Raw genomic sequence first — 20,357 nt, 5'->3', positions numbered from 1 at the left:
TAAGGACACAACCTGGTGCTTGCACCACAAATTCAACTCACAGCACAAAGCAAATGTGCTTTGACACACATCTGGTGGAGAATTCACAGCTGGCACTATTCCTTCAGCTAAAAGACTTCTCATATTTAATATACTCAAATGAATTTGGACATGATGTTACATAAATATACACATACAGGCGCAGGAGTGGCTGTGTGGTAAGTAGCTTGCTAACCAACCACATGGTTCTGGGTTCAGTCCCACTGCGTGGCATCTTGGGCAAGTGTCTTCTACTATAGCCCCAGGCCGACCAATGCCTTGTGAGTGGATTTGGTAGACGGAAACTGAATGAAGCCTGTCGTATATATGTATATATATATATGTGTGTGTGTGTTTGTATGTCTGTGTTTGTCCCCCTAGCATTGCTTGACAACCGATGCTGGTGTGTTTGCGTCCCCGTAACTTAGCGGTTCGGCAAAAGAGACCGATAGAATAGGTACTGGGCTTACAAAGAATAAGTCTCGGGGTCGATTTGCTCGACTAAAGGCGGTGCTCCAGCATGGCCGCAGTCAAATGACTGAAACAAGTAAAAGAGTAATACACATACACAAATGTGTGTAAATGAGTGTATACACATATACACATATAATTGTATCTATCACTCCTTGTCCATCTCTACACAAACTGACAGCTGTTTATCATCATCATTTAATGTCCATACTTTTCCATACTGGCATCGACTGGATGGTCTGACAAGAGCTGGTGAGGCCTGGGGCCATACCAGGCTCCAGGGTCTGTTTCAGCTTGGTTTCTCTGGCTGGATACCCTTCCTAAAGCTAAGCACTTAACAGAATGTTCTGGGTGCTCTTTTCATGGCATCAGCACCCACACCAGTGCTTTTTATGTGGCACTTTGGTTTAAGGATCTCGATTCTGTTGTGATGGGCAGGTCATCTTGAGTATAGCAATGCCACACATATCTTGGTCTTCTGTCATCTTTGTAAGGTTCACTGTTTTAAGATAAACCTTCAATACTTGGTCCCAAGTCTTCGTGGGTTTCCCTCTTCCACAACTTTCCCCCACTTTAAGTGATTGGAATTTATGCAACTGTCCCCATCCATCAACATCACATGACCAAACCAGTGCAGTCTCCACTCTTACACACTGCATATAATTCCTCTTATGCCTAACTTCTCTCCAGGGCTCTGCTACACATGCACACTGACATCACACATCCAGCAGAGCAAACCAGCTTCATTCCTCTCCAGCCTTCAAGGCCCACATCTCACTACCATGCAGCATCACAGTTCGCATACATGCATCATACAATCTCCCCTTAACTCAGGGAGAGAGGACTTTGATTGCCAACAGAAGTAAAAGCTCTCTGATTTTTGTCCATCTTATTCTTATTCTAGCAATTACACTTTCTGTACAACTTCCTCCGCTGCTAATTAGGTCATCTATGTGGCAAAAATTACATACAACTTCCAGAGAGTCACTGGGACATTTTCCACATACAAACACTACTTTCTCTGTTAATCTTCCTACTGTTCCATGAGACTTCTTATGTGTCCATAGCTTGCACTGGGTACACCAAATGGAATTTCTACCTAAACCCTTCCTGTATATCGAGCAGGGCCATTTACCAGAAGGGTGAAGGGTTCTGTCCAATTTCTTGCTTACAAGGACCTTGGTCTTTGCTAAGTTTACTTTAAGATCCTTTGATTCCAGGTTCTGTTTCCACACCTGCAATTTTTTTTCTAATCCTATTTGAGATTCTACTATGAATACACAATAATCAGCATATAGGAGTTCCCATGGAATTCCAGTCTTAAATTACTCTGTTATGTCCTGGAGGACAATGATGAATTGGATGGGATTAAGGACTGACCCTTAGTGGACACCTACCTGTACACTAAATTCATCACTGTACCCATGGTCAACTCTCACCTCACTAACAGCACCCCTGTACATGGCCTCTACTTCTTTCATCTATCGCTAGCTTCCTCAGAGACCAAGGCCCTCTGTTGAAAGATTTTCAACAAATGCCAAGTACAATGGCTTGTTCTTAGCTAAATATTTCTCTTGCAGTTGCCTGACTATGAAAGTAGCATCTGTGCTGCTTCTTTCCAAGACAAAGCCAAACTGCATTTCATCCAGTCTCATTCTGTTCTTAATTAATTGAGCTGTATCTCTTTCCACAACTTTCATTACCTGGTCTAGTAATTTGATGCCCCTTTAATTACTTCTTTGTCAAACCAAGTGAAACCATAGTCGTGGCTGTTGTCAGTGTCATGAAAATGGCACCTGTGCTGGTGGCACTTAAAAAGCACCCATTACATTCTTGGAGTGGTTGGCGTTAGGAAGGGCATCCAGCCATAGAAACCATACCAAATCAGACTGAAATGTGGTGCAGCTCTCTGGCTTACTAGTTCCAGTCAAACTGTCTAACCCATGCCAGCATGGAAAGTGGACGTTAAATGATGATGATGATAAGGCATCTCCCTTGCCCTTGTAGCAGCTGACTATGATGCTGCTGCACCAGTCACTAGGTATTATGCTTTCCTGAATAACCTGATAAACTATACAAGTGACTAGAGGGTACCCAGCCCTGCCAGATATCTGGAGCATCATGGCAGTGACTCCTGATAGACAAGGGGTCTTGTTTTCATATCTCTAATTGCTTCATCTACCATGCTGCTGTCAACTAAGATAGCTGGTTCCTCTCTTGGGTTCACATGAGGCAGACTTCCTTTCTTCCATTCATTCTCCACATTTGATAGTTTTTTCTTTCTTTATAATAGCTCTTCCATACCTCTTTCTTTTCAGGATCACTGAGAGCAAGCAAACCATTACCTCTCTGTACACACTTCTCCCCCAAAACATCTCGATTCTCTCTAACACACTGTCTGGCAATCCAGAACATCTCAAGTCTCTGATCTTCATGCTGTAAGACTTTGGCAAACCTCTTCCTCTCTGCTCCTGCCCAAGCTAGATATACCTGATGCCTAACTTCTCTTTTTGCTATCTGGCCACCCCACTCTTCCAGTCTTTCAGGGCCTATCTCTTCTCTTTTGTAGCCCTGTCTACCTTCATGTTCCACCACCATGTCACCCTTGGTCTGGCAGCAGCTTTGCTCCAACCATAGATTCGGCCTGTCACCCTCACTAGATTGTTTCATAAGAATGTCCACTTGTCTGCTATGTCGTATGTCTTCATCCTTACTTCCTTCTCATCAAAAGCTTCATTCAAGACATCTCTAAATCTCTGCTCATTTGAAGGATCTTTGAGCTTCCTGAGCCACCTTTTCCATATCTGTTTTGTTTCTGGATCCTTCTAGTCCTAAGTCCAAAGTCGCTAGCCATTAACCTATGCTGAGCTGTGCATTCTTCACCTGAGAAAGACTTTGTATTCATGAGCATATGCCTGTCCCTGTTTCTGGTGAGGATGTAGTCAATCTGGCTAGTGTGCCCACCAGACTGATAAGTGATCAGGTGCCTGGCCGGTTTCCTGAAGTTGGTGCTACAAGCTATTAAGCCATTTGCATCACAGAACTCCTGCAGCCTTGTTCCATCCTCATTTCTGGAGCCAAAGCTGAAGTCTCTGTGCATGTCATGAAAACCATCAGAAGGTTTCCCAACATAGCCATTTAGGTCCCTTGCCATAATGAGAACATCGTTGTCTATTGTTGTCGAGGTGGTGTGCTGGAAGGTCCATGGAAAGGGTCCTCCTGAATATCTGTGAACCTGACATGTGGAGCATATACAGAGATAAATGACACTGTTACATCAAGCAGGATGGTGCTGAATCTTCTGTAAAATATAGGGTTGTCTTACAATTTAATGTTCAAATTTTTATAAGTTTACATAAAACCAAGCATATAGAATTCTGCAGAAAACAGATTAGCAGAATAGTTTGTTTGGAGGCAGTAACGAAGATGAAAGTAATGAAAAACAAAAACAAGATACATCCTAAAAGGAAGCAAAAATACAACTTTTGATGAATTCCATGAATATATTTCAAACTTCCCAAAAGAAAAACTGAAAACAAAGCAAATAAACTCCATCCTTAGCAGACTACAATGGAACCATCTGACAGATTTTAAACTTGACAAAAATGTAATTATTAAAGAAGCCAACAAAAGTGATTTGGTTGTTATTATGGATACAGAATATCACATGAATATTGTATTAAATACGCTACAAGACAATATTTATTATGAAGAAACCATAAATTACAGACCTGTCAAAATCATAAAACTACTCACCACTTTGGTACACATGAACTGAAATTCTTTCACTGATAAAGAACTGGATTGCCATACAAACTCCAAACAGAGATCAAACAACTTCTCTGGACTATCCAGATACATGAAGCTTGATTGGCACTCGTGGCAGTGGAACGTTAAAAGAACACCCGAGCATGATCGTTTCCAGTGCCACAGATTGGCTCCCATGTGGTGACATGTGAAAAGCACCATTTGAGCAGGATCATTGCCAGCATTGCCTTACTGGCACATGTGCCAGCGGTACGTGAAAAACACCTTTTGTGCGTGGTCGTTGCCAGAACCACCTGACTAGCCCTCATGCCAGTGGCACGTTAAAGTACCCACTACACTCTCAGAGTGGTTGGCATTAGGAAGGACATCCAGCTGTAGAAACTTTGCCAGATCATGATGATCATGATGATGATGATGCGAAAGGGCAAAGAGCAGCTGTGTGAACTCATCAATAGACGTAAAATTGAAATACAGGTTTGTATTGCAAAAAATACTGCTGAAGTAACTTCCTAGACTTTCTACTGAAGTCTTACTTCAAGCAATAAGGAGCTTTAACGAAATTTTCTTTGGAAACTCAAGTCTTTTGCTAATACAGAAACAAAAATACCTATATTGTTCCATTTGATACTATGAACCTAAATATAGCAACATTCCTCACAGTTATGGAATCAAAACTTATCAAATACTGATTATGTTCTTTTACTTATACCAGGATGTATCAATAAGCAGCTTGTGGATGGCCCCTTTTGAAATAGAAACATTTTATGCTTGGGAACACAGATGCCCAATAAAAGTCAAGAATGGCCATGGAATCCAAACTTGCTCCAACATATACCAATTTAATTATGAGATACTATGAATGAAGATTTATGAATAATTCTAAAAAAATCTTTGAAGACAAATTCAGCTTTGGAAAACAAATTCTTTGAAAGATAACTGGAAGAGATTGCAAGATAATTGTTTCTACTTATGGAAGGAAAATTTTGGTAAACTGAACCAATTGCAAAATTTCAATAACACACTCTCATATTCAATTCCCAAAGTCATTCAGTGATGACAACCCCACCCTCTTAGATATATTAATAAAGAGAAACATAACACTAGAAATAGATATTGTAAATTCACCAGCAGGCAGCATTAACACCACAAACACCTCTCACACTTCCAGCTTATCAGAGGCCAAACATGGGAACCAAAGTGCAGCTTTTTCTTTACTCTTTCCTTTCTTTCATCTCCGGTCCTTTCTTCCCAGTTTTTCCTGGACTTTTCTTTAGGACCTGACGAAGGACCATGTTTAAAATATACTTCTACTCTACAGATTTCTCCCTTCTTGAGCATCAACTGAATAACAACAACTGAGACTCTTCCTTGGACTTTTGCTGTTTTTTGTATTTGCTTTGCTCTCTGTCTTCGTGTGTGTGTGTGTGTGAGTGTGTGTGTTCTGGTGCCACATAAAAGCACCTAATGTACTCAGTAAAGTGTTTGGCATTAGGAAGGGCATCAAGGCATAGAGACTATGCCAAGGCAAACAACAGAGCAGTCCTCTGGCTTGCAAGCTCCTGTCAAACCGTCCAACCCATGCCAGCATGGAAAACAGATGTTAAACGATAATGCTGATACCTAAACAATTTTATATATCTGAATGTATGCTTGCACACACACACACACACACTGTACATATGTATATACACTACATATATATATATATGTATAGCGTATGTATGTGTGTGTGTGTGTGTGTGTGTGTGTGTGAGTGTATGTATATATATATATATATATATATATACACACACATAAATAAATACATGTGTAACAGGTGTGTGTGTGTGTGCATAAACTAGATATCTGATAAATTATTCAGCATTTCAACATCACGTTAAAAGCTATCTTGCTTATTGAAAACACTGAATATGTGTGTGTGTATATGTATGTATATATATATATATATATATATGGAGTGTATATATAAAGTGTGTATATATGGTGTGTGTATATATGGTGCATGCAAGTTTTCTCTTTTTCTATTAGTTTTTAGGTCTGACTATTCTTACATCTATCCTTTTATTTTTTTACTCTTTTACATAAGAGAAAATAATGTCGTATAGTAATATATTAAGTGATATCCTAGAGTCAGTTTATGGAAACAGATTTCATTGTCAGCGAATATTCAGTAACCACCGATGGGAGAGAAACATTTGCCAGTTACAAATTGGATTTCGATCAAAATTCACTTTGTTTTCCAATCAAAAGACTTATTCTGCTTACGTCTAAAAGTAAATGTTAAGTACTCATTAATATGTAACTTATTAATATTAGTACATTACTAAGCAAAGTACAAGTGACATATGTGCTTTCAAAGAGAAACTATATACACACACACACACACATATATATATATATATATATATATATATATGTATATGTATATATATAAATGTATGTATATATATATATATATATATAATATATATATATATATATATATGTGTGTGTGTGTATATATATGTGTATATATATATATATATATATATATATACACAGAGTGACCTGCTGTGCTTGAGGAGACTTATTGAGTCGAGTACATCAACATCAAAAAAATCAAATGGAAATTGTAGTTGTGATCCCTGTGCCGGAGGCACGTAAAAAGCCTCGTCCGAAAATGGCAGATGCCAGCACCGCCTGACTAGCATCCGTGTCGGTGACATGTAAAAGCACCAACTCATCATGGCTGTTTGCCAGCCTTCTCTGGCCCCTGTGCCGATGGCACGTAAATAACACCCACTACACTCATGAAGTGGTTGGCGTTAGGAAGGGCATCCAGGTGTAGAAACTCCGCCAGATCAAGATTGGAGCCTGGTGCAGCCATCTGGTTCGCCAGCCCTCAGTCAAAATCGTCCAACCCATGCCAGCATGGAAAGTGGATGTTAAACGATGATGATAATGATGATATACACACACTATAATATTGCATAGTATACATAACATACACTGTATTTGATAATATAACATACATACCTATATATACTTATCTGTACACACACACACAAACGTATGTGTGTGATTTATGTATTTGCAGAAATGAGTGAAATAATAGATTATTGTTTTAAATGATACGGCAACTAATGGCAAATTTTCTTTGCTGTGTTTTATAACATTTCGCCATTTTTATTTCTCAAGATTATTTTCATTTGTAATTGTTCAAACATGGTGGTCATCCCACCTCGTTTGGTTGCCTTCCTTCAAGATTGACTTCACCCTACAAACCTCATCAGATATTTCATTTATTTTTACCGTTTTACTTTGTGTCTTGAATTTCAGAGAATAATAATTCTTTATTGTCTTCTATTACATTGTTTCATATTAAATTCTGTGGAATTGCAGTGTATTGTATAAGATTGTACTAAGTCATCCATAAAACAAAGAAACAAAACAAGAACAAACGGTGACTAAGAATGGAAATTAAGATCTCAGATATTAAAAGCAACAGAGAAAGAGATTCCTGAATACAAAAAAAAAGAAAGAAAGAAAAACCAACAAAAAACTCGCCAAAACAATACAGGAACTAACATTAATAAAATCTAGATTCTACTCAGACTTCTTCATATCATAAATGGTTTCACAAAACGTACACACACACTCAACAATGAACACAAGTCCAGTTCAAAGATTGGAATAGAATTTATCATCTGTTGATATTTGGTTTTGAGATTGTGAAAGTCTGGAAGTTGTGTGCCATTGAGAATGGAAAACATACAAAACAAAATTAGCTATTAGCAAACTGAATGTATGTCTTTACAATTAGAACCGTATAACTTAACTTAAACAATGCTTGCCTCTGGGAATCTCATGATTGATACAATTACATCTCCACTATTTAAAAAATTTGAAAAAATTTGTACCATTAATTTTGTTTTTTGGTTAATTGCTTAAAAAGGAATGAGAGGAGTTCACAGTCAAAGACTTCTTAAGTCTTCAGTGCTTCCCATGATAAACCAATAGCTTATGGCACATATTGCATTGTCAGGCAAAGAAGTTCCATTATTACATAAGAGGAAAGCAGTGAGCTGGCAGAAATGTTATTCTTAGTGGCATTTCATCCATCTTTATGTTCTGAGTTCAAATTCTGCCAAGGTTGACTTTTCCTTTCAGGATTGATAAAAGAAGTACTGTGAACTGGACAGAATCATTGTTGTGTTGGACAAAATGTTTAGCATCAATTCTTCTGGCTTTATGCTCAGAGTTCAAATTCCACCGAGACTGCCTTTCATCCTATCAGGGTTGATAAGTTAAGTACCAGCTGTGCTCTGGGATCAATGTAAACTGACTTGCCACCTCCCCTAAAGTAAAAAATTACTATCGTTATTTTCAAACTGTTTATGTGAGTTTGTCTTGGATCCCTAGGGTGTACTTCCATGTTGCTCAGGTGTATGAAGCAGGTGTGTTTTTGTGATGTAGACCTATGTTAGTACACAGTAATACTTTTGCTTTTTTATGGAGTTTTGGTTTGTTTCTGGTGGTGTTTTAAAGTCTTTTTTTCTGTTGTGTGTGTGTTACATTTGTATACACATGCCTAATGAAATTATAAATAAACCATTTTTGAAAACAGCAGTTATGCCTGTTTTGGCATTTGCAACCAAAAGGTCCAATATAACTCAAGGAAAAGCATCTCTGCCAGAGGAGTATATCCACAAAATATTGCAAAAAAAAAGGCCATATATTTGTTCAGGATAAAATGATGGAAGATTTCAGTTGCCCTCAAAATGAACGACAGTAAGTGGTCCTGTCTAATGTGTGGCGAGAAGTAGTCACAAACCAAAGCAGTAACACCAATAGGATTGTTTACCCGCTGTTCTGCATCAAGGACACAATGAAAAGACATAGTCACACATACCTTTGTGCTCCAGTTCTTGGATCAAAGAGACTTAAGTGATGGACGGTGAAGGGCATCAGCTATAGAATTGATTCCTGGTTTGTTATCACGTTCATATCACAATGTATGATGAATGCAGAGCAGAGGTAAGGAGAGGAGATATGTGGTTGGAAAGGGGATTCATGATAGACAAGTCTTTATGGCTCTGAGTACTACAAAGTTAATTAAAACATGATATAATGAAAAATCCATCTCCGTTGTATACTCAATTAAGAAAGCGTGAAGAGACAAATGATGGACGGAGAGAATCTCAGTTATTATAGCTTTTGTGGGCATTTGCTCTGGAGAAGTGTAGAAGAGAAGGCTGTGGAGACCAGCAAAAGCAGGCCCAATTCATCACAGTTCTGGAGATGGTAGAGTAGGAAAACCTTGTACCCAGTCTTAGCAGCTATTGACCAGAGACCCTGTCCACTACAATAGAAGTTAGGTGCATCACAGCTTGTCATGTGAGAAGAGGAAACGGAGGATTAAGAGGACAAACTGTTGGAGAGAGTGTCAAGAATACAAACAGAAAGGAGGTCCTAAAGAAGAGTGAATAACAGTGGACATTCACTGACCCCAAATGAGGACCCCTCAGAACAATGTCATAAGATTTAGAACCATGCAGGTTAGCAATGGGGGAGCAAGATATAAGTAGATGTAAAGTTTGGTGTTGAAAGGAGAGATGCTCATGAAAGTAAATTTAGAATAGAACAACAGATTCTGCTAATGAACAATTCATTAACATATGAATACCTTAAAAGAAATTCACTCAGAGCTTTTTTACTTTGTCCAAACTTCAATGGCAACCTTTGGCGCATCAAAGGAATGACAAAGATATGGATTGGCTCTGACACAACCTAGGTGGACCTAAGTTTTAATTATATTAGGTTTTAGTTACTTTGTACTTATCTGTAATCAACTTATGTTTATGGAGTTACAGGTATATTTCAATTTATACTCTTTACTCTCTCTCTTTTACTTGTTTCAGTCATTTGACTGCGGCCATGCTGGAGCACCGCCTTTAATTGAGCAACTTGACCCCGGGACTTATTCTTTTGTAAGCCCAGTACTTATTCTATCAGTCTCTTTTGCCGAACTGCTAAGTAACGGGGACATAAACATACCAGCATCGGTTGTCAAGCAATGCTAGGGGGACAAACACACTCACACAAACACACACACACATATATATATATACACATATATACGACGGGCTTCTTTCAGTTTCCGTCTACCAAATCCACTCACAAGGCTTTGGTCAGCCCGGGGCTATAGTAGAAGACACTTGCCCAAGGTGCCACGCAGTGGGACTGAACCCGGAACCATGTGGCTGGTAAACAAGCTACTTACCACACAGCCACTCCGGCGCCTATTATGTCTATAATTGGTTGTAAAACATGTGACATAATTTGGAAAATGGTGTAGCATGAGAAAAACATTAAGAGATTCATTAAAAAAAGTTAAGAAATATTTAAAAAAAGTAAGAAAAAAACCCACCTACCTGATTGATATCAATATGCTTTATTGATCAGGAGTGGTGGTTGGAGGAGATGTGAGGATTACAGTATTGAAAGTGAAGCCAAAAGAATCAGTCTTCAAATTGTCAAGGCCTTCTTTTGGATGGTTTTATTCTTGTTGTTCCAGATAACCCTGTAAAGGAGATAAACATCATTTTAACAAAATGTTCAGCATTAAGAAACATCTCGGAAGAAACCACTGCTTTCTCCATATACACACAAGCTTGCAGCATTTGGTTGATGAAGTGTCTTGGGTGTATGTTACTGTGCCTCATCTTGTTGCTGTTTATAAAACTCTACCAATAGGACAAAATTTATATTAGTTACTCTCAACCGAAGCAAGGCTCTATAATCTCACTACCTCCCCCTGGTCCAATAAAAAAAAAAAGAGAGAATGGACGTTGTGGAGTGGGTCTCTAATAAACCAGCCTCTCAGTCCACAAAAAACCCCAAAAAAAACTCGAATCTTTCTCCATGTTTTGAAAGCATTTACTTGTCAGCATCCTTACTACATTATTTACATAACTGTCAGCAATGCTTCCAAGAGATTCTTGGATTTGCTGTATGAGAAACTAAGAGAAACTTGCAATCACCACCCCACATGCAAATGCCTCACAACATAAGAGTTGAATGATCTTTTGAGACCTTCAAACCAGGTATAGACTTTTCCTTCTCCTTAGCTATGAAGGACTGGTCTTACATTCTTTTCCAGAAAAGCCCAGTTTCATCTACATTGAAAATAAGTCCATTGTCTTCAATAATCTTCACTATTGTTGCAGGAAACCCGATCGCTGCTGCTGCTGTTGTTGTTGTTAAGCAACAAGATGGGTAAGGGTAATAAGGTGATGGTCTAGGGCTTAGGGGCGGGAGACCCCAGACCTTGGAAAAAAAAATACTTTGGTCATCTTGTTGTAGTCGAGAGCTCTTCGTTGACACCCGACACCACTGGGAGGTGGCCCTCGAAGTCGCTGGAAATGGAGATCTCCAGGTCCAAATTCTTGGACGGCCACTGCTGCTGTTTGCCAATGAACTGTTACATTGGATCTTATCATTACGACTACTGTACCCCTACTTGAGTTACATAAACCATCCTGAATTGGCCTTGAAATCGTGTGTTATCAGCAGAGAAGGTCATGTAAGCTATGGACACACAAGAGGTGTAGTGAAAGGTGATCAGAGAAAGGAGTATTCATATTGTGGAAGATGCACAGAATCCATAAAAAACTACAGATATTCAGGAAATTGATTTATGTAAATGCCATGGAGGCTTATTAGAGGTAGGAAATAATTTCTGTTACCTGAAGGATCAAATTAGGAGGGGGTGGGCGAGGAAGGGTGTATGGAGAATGAAATAGCTAGAATAAGAATAGGATGGAGAAAGTTCAGAAGGCTTTTACCTCTGTTGGTTAATGGAAGATTGTATGATGCATGTATATGAACAACAATTCTACATGGTAGTGAGAGATGGGCCCTGAATGTGAAGACTAGAGAGGAATGAGGTTAGTATGCTCTGTTGGATGTGTAATATAAGTGTACATGCTCGACTGAGTGCTGGTGCATTGACGGAGAAGTTAAGCATAAGAGGTATTAGATGCAGTGTGCAAGAGAGAAGGCTGAGCAGGTTTGGTCATGTGATGCAGATGGATGCTGACAGCGCCATAAGAAGTGCCGGTCTCTGAAAGTGGATGGAACACATTGAAAAGGGAGACCTAGGAAGACATGGGACGAAGTGCTGAAGGACAATCTCAGGACCCTGAACCTTTCAGATGAGATGACAAAGGACTGAGATACCTGATGCCTTGCCGCACTCCAGAAGACCTGTTCTTCAGAGCAGAAGTTTTAAGGCCATTCATGCCGGTGAAGAGGATTGGTCTGCAAGAGTCATGTGTCAGGTCCACATAAAAAGCACTCATGCCAACCACTGTAAAGTGGTTGGCATTAGGAAGAGCATCCAGCCATAGAAACCATACCATCTGTCTCAGTGAATATATATTCAAGAATGTAAAAATTTTAGAATAACACCAAAAAACCAATATTGAAATAGAAAAGTGAAATAAAATACAAGTGAAAATAAGAACAAATCATTTAGAAAAATGGATAAAAGGGAACAGATTGACAAAAAAAAGATGCACACATTTCTAATGCTTAGACTTGTTTACATGTTTTACAGGTCTGATAGTTCATACTAGGAAATTGAGACGTCTCTTTGTGTTTACTATCTGTGAATTTATGCATTTGTTCAGCCATCATGTCCTCAAGAAAGGCCCTACTGCTAAATCTAATCTTGGTTGTCTTCAGTGCTATACTGTTTCGTTGGAAGATAAGCTGTCAATGATCAAACACTATGGAAACGTGAAAAGATGGTATTTATAATTCTTAATTACAAGGAAAGGATTTTAATTCATATCCAAGATATTGTTCCAGGGAAAAGAGCACTGCAATCCCCAAGAAAAGGGGCAAAATCTTAAAAGAAATGGAACGGCTTCATTCCTTTTGGCTTGAATGGTAGACTCACTAGCATATTCAAGAGAAAGTGCTTTCATTGTACAATGACATTATTATTATTATGACCTTCTTCTTCTTCTTTTTATGTTTGTTTTCCATGTTGCTGGCCTGGGTTGGACAGTTTAACCAGAGCTGGCAAGCAGGAGAGCCGCACCAGGTCCCACTCTGATTTGGCATGGTTTCTATGGCTGGATGCTCTTCTTAATGCCAACCACTTACTTTACAGTGGTTGGCATGAGTGCTTTTTATGTGGACCTGACACATGACTCTTGCAGACCAATCCTCTTCACCGGTGTGAATGGCCTTAAAACAGATGATAAATAGACTGAAGTTGAGGCTTAGTTTTTTTTTTCCATGGATTTCTTAATAAAAAATTTGAAGAAAAAGACCTAAAGTTTACAAAAAAATGCAACTCAAGAGAAGGGAAATTGAGGCATGCCTGTACTTTATTTCTGTCATCAATTTTTTACTTGTTCCTTAAATTGTATAAGGCCTTTTCTCTCTTCTCATATAACTTGTTTATTCACCCAACACTTTTTTTGAAACACTTCTGTAACATAGATGCACTCATGGCAAAAGAAAGAATTATTATACCAGTCAAGTACTGGAGCACATGTCATCGAATCCCCACTCTCCAAAACACTGCTGACCTTCAATCAAAATTATTATCATTATTATTGCTTAGTGGTATTTCGTTCATCTTTACATTCTTGGTTCAAATTCTACAGAGGTTGACTTTGCTTTTCATCCTCTTGGGGTTGATAGATAAGTACAAGTAATCGAAATTGCTGGACATGGGCCAAAATTTGAAAGCATTATTATTATTCCAGTTCTATATTTAAGAGATGAGGAATTCTGTTCATTATTTACATTTGACGGATATTTGTCCTCATCTTGTTTGTTGTTAACACGTTTCGGCTGATATACCCTCCAGCATTCATCAGGTGTCTTGGAGAAATTTCAAACCTGGGTTCACATTACTAAGATATTTTTCGATGTCATTATTATTATTATTATTATTATTATTATCATCATTCAGGTCACTGCCTGGAATTGAACTCGGAAACTTGGGGTTAGTAGCCGGCACTCTTAACCCATGGGCATATAGCATAGTGGTTAAGAATGCGGGCTACTAACCCCAAGATTCCGAGTTTGATTCCATGCAGTGACCTGAATGATAATAATAATAATAATAATAACATCGAAAAATATCTTAGGAATGAGAACCCAGGTTTTAAATTTTCCCAGGACACCTGATGAAGGCTAGAGGGTGTAACGCCTGAAACGTGTTAATAACAAACAAGATGAGAACAAATATCCATCAAATGTAAATAATGTAAATAATAATAATTATTATTATTAATATTGTTGATGTTTACTGTTTCTGTCATAGGACAGGCTTTCTTGCTCTCAGCAGTTATACAATTTTACAATATTTCATTTGATGAAAAATTTCCTTTTTGTATTTAAAAACAAGCAACTCTGGAATAATTTAAAGTTTTTCAATTTATCTTGAGGTAGACAAAATTTCATTTTTTACGAAATTTCTAGAAAGGGCTTCTTTGGTGATTGATACTGTCCCAATACTTTTGACCAGGTCTTCAAGTGTTATGTAAATTTGAACATGAATTAAAGGAAAATTCGATAGATAGAATGGGAAAATGACAGCACTTGAACAAGTAAACACAGGAATTTGTAACAGAAAATTGCTGACAGTTTTACAAAAGGTAACCAAAAATGAAAATGGTAACAAAAGCAAAGTTGCATGCATAACAATAATTTTGAATATAGGTAAACTCTCTCAAAACATAGCAAAAAAAAAAATAATAATAATAAAAATGATATAGGACAGGTGTGTCACTGCATCTTGTGTTTCTTTACTTAACAATTCTATCAAAGAAAGAATTGGTGGGAAAGTTAGCACCGTTGATAGATGAAAGAATGATATCATAGCAATAATGTCATTGTTATGCAAATTACGGTAGCATTGCATATCAGCTGATCAAACCTATTGAAAGACAGCAAGTGACCTATTGATCAATATTGTATGACATGACAAAAATTGCACACTTCTGCCTATAGAAAAGCACAAGAACTTTCAGTATGGCTCTGAAAGGGGCACTTGAAAATAACTCTGACGAATATATGAAAAATCAAAGTTTTAATCAATTGAAAAAAAGAGTTATAGGATTTTAAGCCATAACGGATGAGCTAAAATGTCAATTACCTGGCCACAAGTTCAAACAACAAGGTGATGGAACAATAACAGCCAGGTATTGACAGAGAGTAACCCTTGGCTTGTTATCTTTGTAGTAGAGTACATGCTGAGATAAAGAAAAAAAAAAGAAAAGAAAAGAAAATCTTTGAAATATAGTGTATAGATATGTAGGTTGTGATGACTCCTGAAGATTAAAGAGCCATTTTAGAACTGTATTCCATTGTGGATACAGGAAGAAAAGCAATCTGTTTAGTGGTGCAGGGTGGATGGAGAGATCAGCTGTTACAAAGAGAGCAGTAAGATCCTCACGAGGGCTTTCTGTACTGGTGGGGAGGCACAGAAGCAGAGAGAATAGGGAACTGCAGTATAACAATTGATGAAGGCTAAAAATTGTTGAAATCTAGTGTTTATTGTCTATGAATAGCACAATGAGATAACTTACAAAGGTTTTGGCCAGTATTGGCCCAGGCCATGTCTAACTTAATAGCACCACCTGGCTAACTTAATAGCACCGCCTGGCACTTAATAGCACCACCTGGCACTTAATAGCACCAGATAAATGTAGAAATAGTTCCATAAGAAAAGTTCTTCACATTACCCTATTACTGAAACAAGAAAGAAGAAACAGAAATGGTTTATGTCTAGTAGTGCTGGTGTTCTGGCAAGGTTTTCCAAACTGAAAGCCATAATGATAGATAGTTGCACAAGAGTTGGACTTTTTCATCCATGAAGACAGAATTACTACTTGCAAGAACAGAGAGCAGATCACCTAATCGAAGGGAGTGGCCGTTGTCCAGCTAAGAGGCGAAAGAGACAGACAGAGAGTAGCAGGGTGTCTGGAGTGGACTGAGGGTTACAATAAAGAAAAGAACACTCTTCATTATTTACATTTGATGGATATTTATCCTCATCTTGTTTGTTTTTAACACAATGTTTCGGCTTCATTAGGTGTCTTGGGGAAATTTTGAACTTCAGTTCTCATTCCTAAGGTATTTTTCGATTGTGTAATGAGGTGACAAACACACACACATACACACACACATGCACAGACACACATGAACAAAGATGACAAAAGAATAAACGATAATCTTCTGAACTTCATTAGCTTACAGCTGTTTCGGCTGAAAGATGCAGTGGACTCATGGTTGAGTGCCTGAGTAACACCTTATAGCTTCAACAGACCCTCAAACATAAAGTGCAATTTACTTAGAAATATAAAAATGCATTTAAGCATACATAGAGGAAGGCATTACCAACAAGAAAGCAAATATGTTGGGGTCGAAATCCAGGGACTCTCCCCACAATTAGAATAAGATTAATTCTAAGGTGTGAGTAATGATGGATATATGCAAAAAGAAAGAAAGAATAAATAGATCTATCAGTAAAGTTATATATATATATATATATATAAACACACACATCAATATACATCAACATCTATGTATATATACCCACACATATGTATACATGTACACACATACACACACACAGGAATACATGTACATATACACACACATACATGCACACACATGTATACATGTACACACACACACATATACGCACACACATACATGCACACACACACACACACACACACACACACACACACACACACACACACACACATATATATATATACGACAACAAGTTTCTTTCAGTTTCACTCTTCCAAATCCTTTTGCAGACCTTTGGATGGCCCGAGGCTATAGTAGAAGACACTTGCCCAAGGTGCCATGCAGTGGGAGTAAACCTAGAACTGTATGATTGGGAACCAACATACATGTATATTCAAACATATATATATATACATATATCTCTCTTCATGTATATATGTATACACACATACATGCAATATATGTGTGTGTATAGAGCAGCGAGCTGGCAGAAACGTTAGCACACCGGGTAAATTGCTTAGCAGTATTTCGTCTGCTGCTACGTTCTGAGTTCAAATTCCGCCAAGGTCGACTTTGCCTTTCATCTTTTCAGGGGCAATTAAATAAGTACCAGTTATGCACTGGGGTCGATGAAATTGACAACCCCTTTGCCTGTTCTTGTTTGTTGCCTCTAAGAAATAAATATATGTGTATGCATACATATATATATATTTCTTTACTACCCACAAGGGGCTAAACACAGAGGGGACAAACAAGGACAGACAAAGGGATTAAGTCGATTATATCGACTCCAGTGCGTAACTGGTACTTAATTTATCAACCCCGAAAGGATGAAAGGCAAAGTTGACCTCAGTGGAATTTGAACTTAGAACGTAACGACAGATGAAGTACGGCTACGCATTTCGCCCGGCGTGCTAACGTTTCTACCAGCTCGCCGCCTTATATATACATACATATATATACCCACACATATATACATACATACACACACACATGGAGAGAGAGAGAGAGAGAGAGAGAGAGAGAGAGAGTGAGTGAGTTATAAAATAAATACACGATGTTTAAATTGGTGCGAAGAGCAGCAAGACATATCAGGTGTAATTTGGACATTGGTTGTCATTGGTTCCGCAAAACAATATTCAGTTTTCTGATAATTACATCGGAAATAAGCAGAAGATGAAAGAATTTCATTACTCCAGAATCCCTGCCACTTGCACCACATTTCTAAGGACAACATCAGTGGTTGGTAGAAAGGATGGCATTGGTGGTGGTGGTGGAGGGGGATATGTGATGATGCTCGTGTCAATAAGAGTGAATGGGAGAACAATGTCACCAAATATCTTTTACTTCCTCCTGTTCACTAATAAATTGTATACTGCTCATAAATGCATGCATCTATGTATCTCTCTCTCTCTCCCTCCCTCTCTCTTTCTCTCTATATATGCACACACACACACATGCATACGCATGTATATACTGGAAACTGGATGTTAAAATGATAATTTCATATGTCTATATCAATCTCTCCCTGCCTATCTCTCTCTCTAGATATATATATATATTATATATATATTATACTATCATCATCATCATCATTTAACGTCCGCTTTCCATGCTAGCATGGGTTGGACGGTTCAACTGGGGTCTGGGGAGCCCGAAAGCTGCACCAGTCCAGTCAGATCTGGCAGTGTTTCTACAGCTGGATGCCCTTATAACGCCAACCACTCCGAGAGTGTAGACATATACATATATATATACTATATACATATATACATATATATATACATATATATACATATATATATATTATATACATATATATATATACATATATATACTATATACATATATATATACACATATATACTATATATATATATATATATACACATATATACTATATACATACATATATACTATATACATACATATATATATATATGTAATAGATAAATAAATAAAATGGACAAAAGCAGTTCAATGAGTGCCACTTATGTTTCAGCTGTGAAACACTCCTATTGATTCTATATTCTCAATAAAAATGCCTTCCTATTGAAACATGTGCAGCAACAACTCAGCCACCATTATCCAGTCTTTGAACTTTATTGCATTTTTACTGCATGCTACACATGCAACTGATGTCCCTTCTGCAGCTGGACACGTGAAGTAGTACCTGTTATCTCTGCAAAATTGTTCCAGTTTTGTAATGGTAGAATGGAATATTATTTATTGTTTACTAATTAATCAATTAATGCTCTCTCAGAATATTCTATGAGCCAATCACATGCTGGAAACTACTGAACGAAAGACGATATATAAAGTGAGAATTTACAAAAGAACAAAAGACGAAGGCGGGTGTGTAAACAACAAACAGATGTATTAGTTTAACATTCGGGAAGTGAGAAAATCTTTTACATTTCGAGCCTATGCTCTTCGACAGAAAGGAACACAGATATAAACTGGGAGAGAAAATAAGAAAGGTTTAGTGGCTAGCGATCTATCATGGTGAATGCCAGGCAGAGGGGTCACACAGGAGAGCTAGGAAGAAGGGGAGATAATAAAGTAGTGGTGATCCCAAAACGAAGGTGTGAGTGCGTGTGTATGTGAGAGCTTGTACGTGTGTGTATACACATACACACACACACTCAGGGTGCGATGTGTATATTGTCATCATTTGGACATTTTAATTTCATACATGCACATTGTTTGTTTATCATTTTGTCAACAACACAGTATAGTAGGGTCAGATTGGCACCATCTGTGAGAAAAACAGCACCGTGATGCAATTCACTCAGCCAGAAAATTGAAAACGACTTGCTGTGCTGCTTGGTATTCATGCCAGAAGCTCCAATACGAATATTTCAGAGTGTTTGGATGTCAATCTGAGGACAGTGCAATCTGAGAAAATGTACCAAGAGTGATAAAAATCAAACATAATGATGTTTGGAGTGATCAATAGTGATGGTGATGTTATGCCTCCATCATCTTCCCACGTGGTCTCAGACTCAATACAGAGGCCTACATCATGTGCCTGGAGGAGGTAGTGATGTCCTGAACCAAGAGTGTGGCTGCTGGAAGACCCTATGTCTGACAACAGGACTCTGCACCATGCCACACAAGCAGGAGAACCCAGTCATGGCTGTGAGACAATTTCTACAACCAAATCACTCCTAACATCTCGCCACCTAACTCCCCAGACTTCAAACATCTTGATTAGTATGTGGGGCACAGTTGAGAGTGAGAGACCAACAGAACTCCTTGTAACACCAAAGATGAACTGAAGGCAAGAATTATGTCAGCATTTATCAACTTAACGGAGACCATCCAGAAGAGTTGCAAAAGATTCTGAAGTCGTCTGGAGGCCATGGTTGAAGCCAATGGCGATTTTATAGAATAAATTTACTCTTTTAGTATTTCAAAATATTTCTATGTAATTTTGGTAAATATATCTGTTAAAATGAGATGTCAGTGTTATTTTTATTTTTGCATAATTTAGATGACAGTTTATTCACTGCACCCTGTATACATACATATAAATATATATTTACACACAC

General features: G+C 38.0%; 1 long non-coding RNA gene across 1 annotated transcript; it reads right to left on the bottom strand.

Moving 5' to 3' along the window:
* Nucleotides 1-10,676: 10,676 nt before the first annotated feature.
* Nucleotides 10,677-18,873, bottom strand: LOC118763393. Its single transcript, XR_004999144.1, has 3 exons — nt 18,863-18,873; nt 18,526-18,527; nt 10,677-10,782 (listed from the first exon to the last, which is right to left on the bottom strand). It is a non-coding gene; the product is annotated as an uncharacterized LOC118763393 (long non-coding RNA).
* Nucleotides 18,874-20,357: the final 1,484 nt, after the last annotated feature.

The sequence above is a fragment of the Octopus sinensis genome, linkage group LG5, assembly GCF_006345805.1.
Source record: "Octopus sinensis linkage group LG5, ASM634580v1, whole genome shotgun sequence".
NCBI lineage: Eukaryota > Metazoa > Mollusca > Cephalopoda > Octopoda > Octopodidae > Octopus > Octopus sinensis.
This window is presented reverse-complemented; position numbering and strand designations above follow the sequence as displayed.